This window comes from Halictus rubicundus, unplaced genomic scaffold, assembly GCF_050948215.1.
Source record: "Halictus rubicundus isolate RS-2024b unplaced genomic scaffold, iyHalRubi1_principal scaffold0320, whole genome shotgun sequence".
Classification (NCBI taxonomy): Eukaryota; Metazoa; Arthropoda; class Insecta; order Hymenoptera; family Halictidae; genus Halictus; species Halictus rubicundus.
Window position 1 is genome coordinate 37,329 of NW_027488861.1, and position 10,226 is coordinate 47,554.

A 10,226-nucleotide genomic window follows, 5' to 3' on the forward strand; every position below is an offset into this window, starting at 1 on the left:
TTTTTGTGGCTAGTCCAGTCACTTTTTCAGTTGAATGTACCCAGCACGAAAAGTAACAGGAACGCTACAGGGTCAAATAATGGCATTCGACCGTTTCAACCCTTGACGGTGAAGCATGAAATTCAAAGCCACGCGAATAACTATTTTCGACGGACAACCCTAAATATCCGCAACAAAGCGTTTAGTTCAAGTTGTCCAACGTCTAAATAATTTTAATCTTGTCATTTTTATAAGGCAAATACATCAATCACTTTTTTTTCTTAATAGTACAATTATCGAAATTATAATCTTGTTTCCAACTTCACCTATTCGTGTTTATTATAAATGTAGGATCATACGGACCACGGAATGACAAAAAACCATTGGTATTTTAAAGAGTGAATATATTTAACAAAAAAAAGGAACAAAAGACAAGGTATAAACAAGAGATATTAGAAAGACGCCCCGAAGCGCGCTTCTCCACGTCTCGACGAGAACTGCCCGACACCGAACGTCTCCCAAACTCGCCAGCTCGTCCACATTGTTTGTTATTGTAACGCGGCGGCCGCGATCGGGCCGCCCGGGCCCGCGCGGGTCCTTTACTCCCGCCGACAAACGATGCCGCCGAACGCGCGCGGAACGAAGGCACAAGGAAACGACACAGCCGCGCACGGGAGTTTATCTTTCACGCGCGGCACTCGAATCATTCTCGGACACGCACTGGACCTACATAAATGTATAAAATCCACGGTCTAATAATTATTCATCTAGAATCTAGAACGTTTATTTTGTTAATTACCTCACGTAAAGCACTGTTGCTTCATGAAACATATTCCCATATCAGGATCTAATAAGAAACTAATCTAATAGAATCGTCGGCCTGCTTCGCTAAATGTTCATGTTTGACGCAGTTCGCGAGCAATCAGTCGAACGTGTTTCCTAGCATCATCTTGAACAAATAGAGAGCAAAAGAGATACACAGGTAGATCAATATCGATCAAACTGTGTCTCGAGGCCATTCGTGTCGTGTTCAAAGCAAGATCTCGTGGGCCAACAGGTTCTTTTAAGCGGCTTCCTGTTCGAGGCTGGAACGAGAGGAAAGACGAATGGTTGGTTGAAATCGAATAAATGTCCCTTGCTTTGTCAGAAGAACGTGAGCCGTCGCTTCGTGTCGGCTTTCCCTCGACCGTACCGGAGCTTGCTGAAATGCTTGAAATCCCAGGCTCGTGTTATGTCCTCTTCCGCCCTCTGGGTGGAATCACGGGCTGAACGTTGGCGGAGATCGATATGGAAAGCACTTCAGTCTTTGTAAACTACAGTGGTATCTCCATAACAGACGTATCGTCGGGTCTGCCGAGCGACAGCATATTACAAGTTCTACATTCTTGTGGGAATGATCGCATCAGCTGTGAAGGCCATCAGCTGACCGGGTCGTTGCCCTCGCGTCATAAACAAGCGTCGCGCGTCCGATCGTCGAATGCCGGACGTCTTTTGGAAAAACGCGACGATACGGTCGGAACCACGGAAACGCGATCAACGAGAGTATCACGAGAACGCGATTAACGATTAGAACGATTACAACTCACGGCTTACGATAAAGGATTAACGATTACGATTACGATTTACGGCTTATGTTTAAGGACCACGAATACGGATACGTCTTATTCTTCTTCTCTCGCGATATTATTGTAATTTTCGACACTTCTACAAATAAAGGGCAGATACTTTTCATCTATAAAAATCCTGTTCCTACATTCTATGGAATGTCTCGAACGTAGAGAAGGATAGCGAAAAAGGGACTGATGTTCGTCGCTTCAACTCTCTGCTTCTCCTTTTTTTCCATTTGCCGACTTTTTCACGCCTGAAACTTTAATCGCTTATTACATAAGTAATTGTAATCGTAAGTATAAGTGGGTTACACCAGTCGTAGGAACAAAAATTGAGAGTTATGGTACTGACCCTTGCGACAATTATGGAGATAATACTCTGCATTGTAACAGTGAAGTCGGGTCCATAGCTATTCAAAAGGTACAGCCGGATAAGATAGTCAAAAATACCCTTGGACGAAATTAAAAAGCTAATGGTCCACTCGATAGGGCGTCAAGAAAAACCATATTCTCTAAAATTTTAATCCTATATCTTGACCGAGAGGGTAGCTATGCGATAAAAAAGATTAGTTTTTGACTTGTTTACTCTATTTAGTCATATAGAAAACTTCTGAAAAAATGTCTCACCAATATGAAACACCCAGATATACACAGGGTGGCCCACATAACTCTGAACAGCTCAATATCTCGAAAACTATGCCATCGATTTTAAAGTTCTTAGCCTTAAATTGCATGGAACTGAAGGGCCTTTCTGACTACATAAACGTGAAGTGGCCTCCCTTCCCCTTTAACGGGGGAGGGGTGGTACCTTTGTAATTTTAAATGGAACCCCTTATAAAATGTTACATATTTGGATTCTACCGGAAAAAACAAGTCAATTTTGTCTGAAACATTTTTTTGTCAGATACTTCCATGATGAGATATAACAGTTTGAAGTTTCGAGTTGTGGGTACTTGAAGCGCTCGGAAATAGCGTTATGGAATTATACGCGCTTGAGTCCTTTGCTTATTCGTGAAGAAATAAAATGTACTTTAAATTAAATGTTCAAAATGTCCACCACGGGCTTGTAAACATTTATTTACTCGAAACTTCAAAGTTGTTCTAACATTTTTTAACATTTCGGGAGTCACTGAAGCGCAAGCGTCACGTATTCTTTGTTTCATATCCTCTTTTGTCGTCGGTGGTTCAAACATAACTTTGTCCTTTACATATCCCCATAAGAGAAAATCTAATGGTGTTAGATCGGGGGATCGAGGAGGCCATTGACGAGGCCCCCCACGACCTATCCATTTGTTACCAAATTTTTCGTTCAAAAATTGCCTCGTGATGATTGCAAAATGTGGAGGAGCGCCGTCTTGTTGGAACCGCATTTCTCTTCTAACGTGCAGTGGCACATCTTCCAAAAGAGTAGGCAAATGATTTTTTAAGAAATCACAATAACTTGCAGATGTTACAGTTTCTTGAAAAAAATAAGGTCCAATCACAAAATCTCCTATTAGGCCACACCAAACATTTAAAGACCATCGATGTTGAAAGGGAACACATCAAATCCAATTTGGGTTTTCCACGGCCCAATAATGCAGATTATGTCTATTTACATGCCCTGAATTCATAAAAGTGGCCTCATCGGAAAAAAGTATTTTGCACAAAAAGTCGTTTTCCACAACACCCTGCAGCCACTCACAAAATCTTACGCGGTGATCGTAATCTGCTATCGAAAGCTCTTGTGATAAAACCATGTGATATGGATGATACTTTTGCCGTTTCAAAATTCGTTGAATTGATGAACGACTAATATGTGATGTTTGTGCAAGTGTACGTTGACTAATATGAGGATTAAATGTAATTGCAGCAAGAATACTGGCACTATTATTTTCATTAGTGACAGCTTTACTAAGCCGCTTTTCTAAATTATGAAATGTTTCTAAATTATGAAGCGCGTATAATTCCATAACGCTATTTCCGAGTGCTTCAAGTACCTACAACTCGAAACTTTAAACTGTTATATCTCATCATGGAAGTATCTGACAAAAAAATGTTTCAGACAAAATTGACTTGTTTTTTCCGGTAGAATCTAAATATGTAACATTTTATAAGGGGTTCCATTTAAAATTACAAAGGTACCTCTCCTCCCCCGTTAAAGGGGAAGGGAGGCCACTTCACGTTTATGTAGTCAGAAAGGCCCTTCAGTTCCATGCAATTTAAGACTAAGAACTTTAAAATCGATGGTATAGTTTTCGAGATATTGAGCTGTTCAGAGTTATGTGGGCCACCCTGTATAAAGTAATTAACAAGAGAAATGTTCTAGATGCTAGATGAATAATTAATAGACCATGGGCTTCATAAATGTATAATAATCAAGAATAGGCGACGTTGGAAACAAGTTGTAAATAAAAATGACTGGTGTATCTTGCCTTATAAAAATTACAAGATTGAATTTATTTAGACGTTGGGCAACTTTAACTAGACCCTTCTCATATTGTGGCTACGGTTGCAGAATGTTTCGTAATCCTTTCTCCTTTTTTTTTTAAACATAGTTGTAACCACCCCTGAGATGGTGTGGTATATTACACCCACCCCCCTCCACAGCCAATGGCGGCGGTGGGTGTTAGCTCCGCCCACCGCCGTCATCTCTGCGTCCGCCTCGCAATGTGGGTCGACGAGCACAGGGTTGACGTCACCAAGCGGCTTGCCTTCTTGCGGAGAGGGAGTCACGCTCTCTCTCTCTCTTCTTCGCAAGAAGAGAGCGTTTCGTATTTCTGAGCCCACGCCAAGTCAACAGAACAATGGCGTCGATGCATCGTTCTGCACGCTGGCAATTTCGCGTGGGCGTCAAAAATACGGAACGCGGATTATTTTCGAGAAGTTGATTTCCAAATAGTAAACCTCGCGCGAGGTGAAGGTCAGACTATACAAGACGGTGCTCGCCGTGGGAACGGGGCACGTTTTCGTAGGCCATACAGAGTTGACCGTGTTCGAAGGACACGTGAGAGGCGCTCAAGATGCTCGCAACAAGTGCTGCGCACCACGGGGGTTAGCTACCAGAACCCCAGAACAGTTTACTCCCCTCTTGCCCCTGGGGATCCAATGCTAGAGCTGACTGCGCCGCGGCCGTGGTGGTACGATGTATTCTTGCCGCAGAATATATACTCAACGACCCCGGACGCCATGGCGTGGTCACGCGAAGGGAGAAAAACATTATAAATGTTGTATTATTTAAAAAACTACTTTGCCAATGATGATGACCTATCAATCGAATCTCAATGGGTTTTTCGATGTTTTAAAAATTGTTGATTTTACAGACGTGTAAAAATACGTATCACCCTTTTTCCATTAAATTATAAGACTAAAACTAACACACCGATGAAAATGAGTTTTTGGGAGCTAATGTGTTTTCACCATTTATTTGGCAATTATTTTAAACAAATGCAATGTTTTCATAGCAGGTACCTTATATAACATACATAGCACGGGTCGGGTGTATCGGTGTGAGACCAGAAGACCACGGCTAATCCAATAAGAAAACTTCTTTATTCTTCATTATTTTTTTACGAGACTTTCACCAACACATTCGCGGCATTTTTCTGATTAATTTGAAACCAAATATGATATGATTCCGATGATATTTACTTGTGTAATGAACGATGAAAGTTACTTCCCATTACAATTATATTAACGGAAAATTAGTGTAAATACGATCCCAATTGTATCGTGTTTCGTATCATTTTAGTAAACAAAATGTAGCAAATATATTAGTGAAAGTCTCGTAAATAAATAATTAATAATAAAAAGTTTAAATTTTGATTTAAAGGCCTGAGCTCACGTCAGTCTTTCATTTTTCCCGAACGCTTCGACTCTCCGCGTCTCTCTTTCTTTCCCATACGTTGTCCTTCTTTTCTACGCGAAACTTTAATCGTTCATTACACACGTAAACATCATCGGAAATATATCATATTTGGTTTCATTTTAATCAGAAAAATGTCACGAATGTGTTGATAAAAGTTTCGTAAAAAATAATGAAAAATAAAGAAGTTTTGTTATTGGATTAGTAGTGGTATCCTGGTTTTACACCGATATACGACGGCGGCGGCGGCGGCGGCGGTGGCTCTCCAGCTTCGGCCCCTCACGGGATATACCCCGGGGTAGTGGGGATAATGCGATGTCGGCTAAATAAAATGCTCGACGATGTGTGAATGTATGTACACCCCCGATTCACTGTACTGATGAACGGATTATCATAAGCTCACCGATGCAGGGCAGACAACGTGCACCCTCGAACGAAATGAAGTTTATTTTTCCATTCTATTACGTTTTTTACATTTTCATTACAGTGTGAAATGCATTCTATATTAAAGAACAAACGATAAAAAAAGTTTGTGTGCCTTTGAAAGGCAAAGTTTCTGTTGCAACCATGCTGTACTTTATCGAAAATGCTCATCGAGTTAGGGATTGATAGAATAGTCTGCAAACAACGCACCAACCGGGAAAGCAGAAAAGCAATAAGCATATAATCGGTTGTACGTGACTAATGAGAAATTTCATTACCCGAGTAACGGTGCAACAGTACTTTGATGATCAGGGAAATCATGGTAATATCAGCTGGTATGGTATTTACGCATGGTATGGTACGCAGGTATTTACAATCGGATATTTACCGTTGAATAACATTTCCTGGGAAAACAGATGTGTGTGAAACGGCCGACGCAGAGATTATTACATGAAACTGCAGCGTTGTCGAATGCAATGTATCCAGTTTAATCATTCCTTTTCGCTTAATTGTCGTTCATTGCTTAACAGGAATTGAACCGTAAAATATACAGGGTAAATCGCGAATCGTGATCAGTAGAGATTATTCTGTTATTAGCAGTACGATCGAAAAGATTTTTATCAGCTTTTGCATGGTTTCAAGAGAGTTTTAACGTGATTATAAAAAATGATTTGTCAACTCTCTTTCTTAATGTTTTTTTCAAGGTCACCTTGAATTTACTGTAAATAAACATATAATTTCTTTACGCCTATCTGTTAGAGGATTTCAAGACGAATTCGGTAAATATCGGCACATATCTTTTTTTCGTCTGGGTCGAGAAAAAATTAAAAAACTTTGTATTACAAGGAGTATCATATGCTACGCCGTTGTACGCGTTCGAATGTTTTTTGACAAATCAAAATTTACCATCCTTAATTATAGCGATGTTCAAAATGGTGTTCACGAGCTGCGATGCACTCGCGTAGACGGTGAATAAAAGATTATTTAGCATTTTTTATGGCCTCTGCACTGATAGCTGAGCATAAATCCACAATCCTTCGTCTCATATCTTCCGGTATTGTTGGAGCATCTGCATAAACTTTTTCTTTTAATGTACCCCATAAAAAGTTGTAACGGGTATAGCTAAGGCCCGCGACTTCCCCGCCTAACACCGCGCCACCCACCGCCCCACTCCCAGCGAGCGCGCCGAGACCGCGGCCGAGCACAGCCTCTCGTCGCGGCCGCGAGGTGGCCGCCGCGACGAGCCGGCTGCTCGCGAGTGGAAGTGAGCGGTGGGAAGGATAAGTAGGCCGCGAGAAGCAGCAATCGGGGCAGTTGAGGCCAGGCATGCGAGACCGAGAGCGACCGCCGAGTAAGCCCTCCGCTGTACCTCCAACCCGACCGCACCCCGTTCCCACCGAAACCACCGTTTCCGCCAGACACCCTCGTTCCCGTATCCGAGCCTGCACCGTGCAAACGGGCAGGAATCCCTCCCCCGAGGGGCGCAAGCCTACGGGAAACTCGTCCGAGCCGGCACCGTGCAAACGGGCCGGAATCCCTCCCCCGAGGGGCGCAAGCCTACGGGAAACTCGTCCGAGCCGGCAAACGGGCCGGAATCCCTCCCCCGAGGGGCGCAAGCCTACGGGAAACTCGTCCGAGCCGGCAAACGGGCCGGAATCCCTCCCCCGAGGGGCGCAAGCCTACGGGAAACTCGTCCGAGCCGGCAAACGGGCCGGAATCCCTCCCCCGAGGGGCGCAAGCCTACGGGAAATTCATCCGAGCCGGCACCGTGCAAACGGGCCGGAATCCCTCCCCCGAGGGGCGCAAGCCTGCGGGACAGTCCTGCGAACCCCTGACCGACTCCCCGACGTCGAGGCGATACCGCGCCGCCGCGCTACCGATCCGCCGCGATACCGCCGCAATCACGCCACCTGTGGGCACCCACTGTAAATAGAGAGAATACGGATAATAAACACGAGTATTCTACCAGAAAACGACTACCAGTTATTCCTCCTCGAGGCGCTACCGACCCCTGGCAGCCGGCTGAGTCGGCACTCCCTCCACCCCGACGGATACCCGTCACAAAGTAATCTTATGGGATAAGATCGGGCGAACGAGCTGGCCAATTAATCATACAGTAATCTTTACTGATCACGATTCGTGATTCACCCTGTATAATTTCCCCACCTTTAAATTCCCAGAGTGGCTCACAGAAATTTTCGAGTATTTTTAAAAAGATGATGGCGAGATCTGAATTAGGCATCGCTCCGAGTTAGTCAACGCGCAATCGATTTCCTTAAAATCAGTCGATTTTTACAGAAAAAGTAAGTGGATACTCGATCGATCGATGTCAATTATTAATTATTTGCTATTCCTTGCATGGAACGCTCAATACTGCGATATACTGTTTAGATTTTCACACCATGCCAAGAAATTTTAATTCGCAGTATCTCATTCTTCACAGCATTGTTAGAACATTTCCTACCGAAGAAGAATTCGAAGTTTCTGCTTACTTAATGGTCTTGTTGGAAACCAAGATTCTGCGTTACCGATCATAATCGTAATCGCGACATCTCCGTTTGTAGTAAGGAATAACATACGTAGCAAAGCGTGCGAATCCCTCACTCTGTGTGTAGCCGCGTGCGAAGAAAGTCATTTATGTTTACTCAGTCCGGTTCGAAGCGTAACGTACAAAATATATATATCTATAGACCACTAAAAGGAGTTCTTAGTCACTGCGTAAAACCTGCAACCATACAACAGGTTATGGGCCCAGAGCTAGTATTAAGCTAAGAATTTTCATCATTAAATTGAGTTCTAATATTAAAAGAACGGCCACATTGTTCAGAGGGCACCGGCTCAACCGTCGAAGAAACATTTCGACGACCTTCACGACAAACTAAAAGTCGGTGAGTTTCGCACATTGCTTTAGAATAAATAATAGCTGAAATCGTTATTTTGTTGCTACGGGTGCACGAATCAAGAGAAAATCATTATAAATTTCTCCTTCCAAACGAAGTATTCCATTACGTAATACAATGACCTCCCAAACAAGTTCAACCACGCCGATAAATGTACTTGGTAATATACCATCAATAGATCCAAAATTAGACGGTACTTCAAATTATTCCACTTGGAAATATATAATGAAAATGTCACTTATTGGGCTAGACTTGTGGGATTGCGTCACAGTACCAAATGGAAATACCATAGATTCAAAAAAGGATCAGAGGGCATTGGCGGCCATTTGCTTAAACGTTAGGTCACATTGTTATGTACACGTAAAGGACGCAACAACAGCCAAACTTGCGTGGGAAAAACTAGCAAAAGCCTACGAGGACAACGGCTTATCTCGCATTTTAATTTTAATGAGAGCGTTGTTTAAATTAGACTATGCAAATTTTGAAAGCATGAACCAGTATGTATCAGAGGCTTTAAATTTGTCTCAAAAACTTGCAGACATCGGTAGCCCAGTAGAAGACAAATTACTGGCAGTTATTCTATTGGCCGGTTTACCACCGGAATATAAACCGATGGTAATGGCACTTGACAGTTTGCAGGTACAGATCACAACGGATCTGGTAAAAACTAAGCTATTGCAAGAAGATGTAAAAGTTCAGCTCGAAAATAACCCAAGTGACGTAGCATTCGCAATAAAACAGCAACAAAAGTATCACGATAAAAAAGCATTTCAGTTTCAGAAAAAGCCTACAAAATGCTATGGTTGTGGAAAATTAGGACACATCAAGCCAAATTGCAGAAATTTAAAACCAGAGTCGTTAGGAGAAAATTCAAAATCTTCGAAAGGTCAAAGAAATAACAATTGGAGCTTATTGACTGCTTTGATGGCAAATACTAAAAGGGATGGTTGGTACATCGACTCGGGCGCCACAAACCACATGTCGCCAAATAAACATTGGATGAAAAATTATACTGCAGGAGAGAAACAAACGGTAACAGTTGCCGACAATAAAATTCTCCATACCACAGGAAACGGCAACGTAATTGTAAAAATCAAAGGTCAGTCAGAAAACAAAATTATTACTAATGTTTTACATGTACCTGACCTAAATGCTAGCTTGTTGTCAGTGAATAAATTAGCTAACAAGGATTTTATATTAGTATTCGACGCATTTGGTTGTAAATTGTACAATAACTCCGATTTCCAAGCAAAGGGAGAAGTGTTGGTGACAGGAACTGTCGAAAACGGATTATACAAATTAGATGCAGAACCGTTAGTAAGTAGTGCATACAATGTCGTATGCAACCAACAAACTCAAGAGCTTTGGCATAAAAGGCTTGGCCACCTAAATGATCGCAGTATGACGTTGTTGAGGAAAGGTTTGGCGTCCGGGATTCACTATAATGAGCGTATTAAAAAAACCATGTATAAC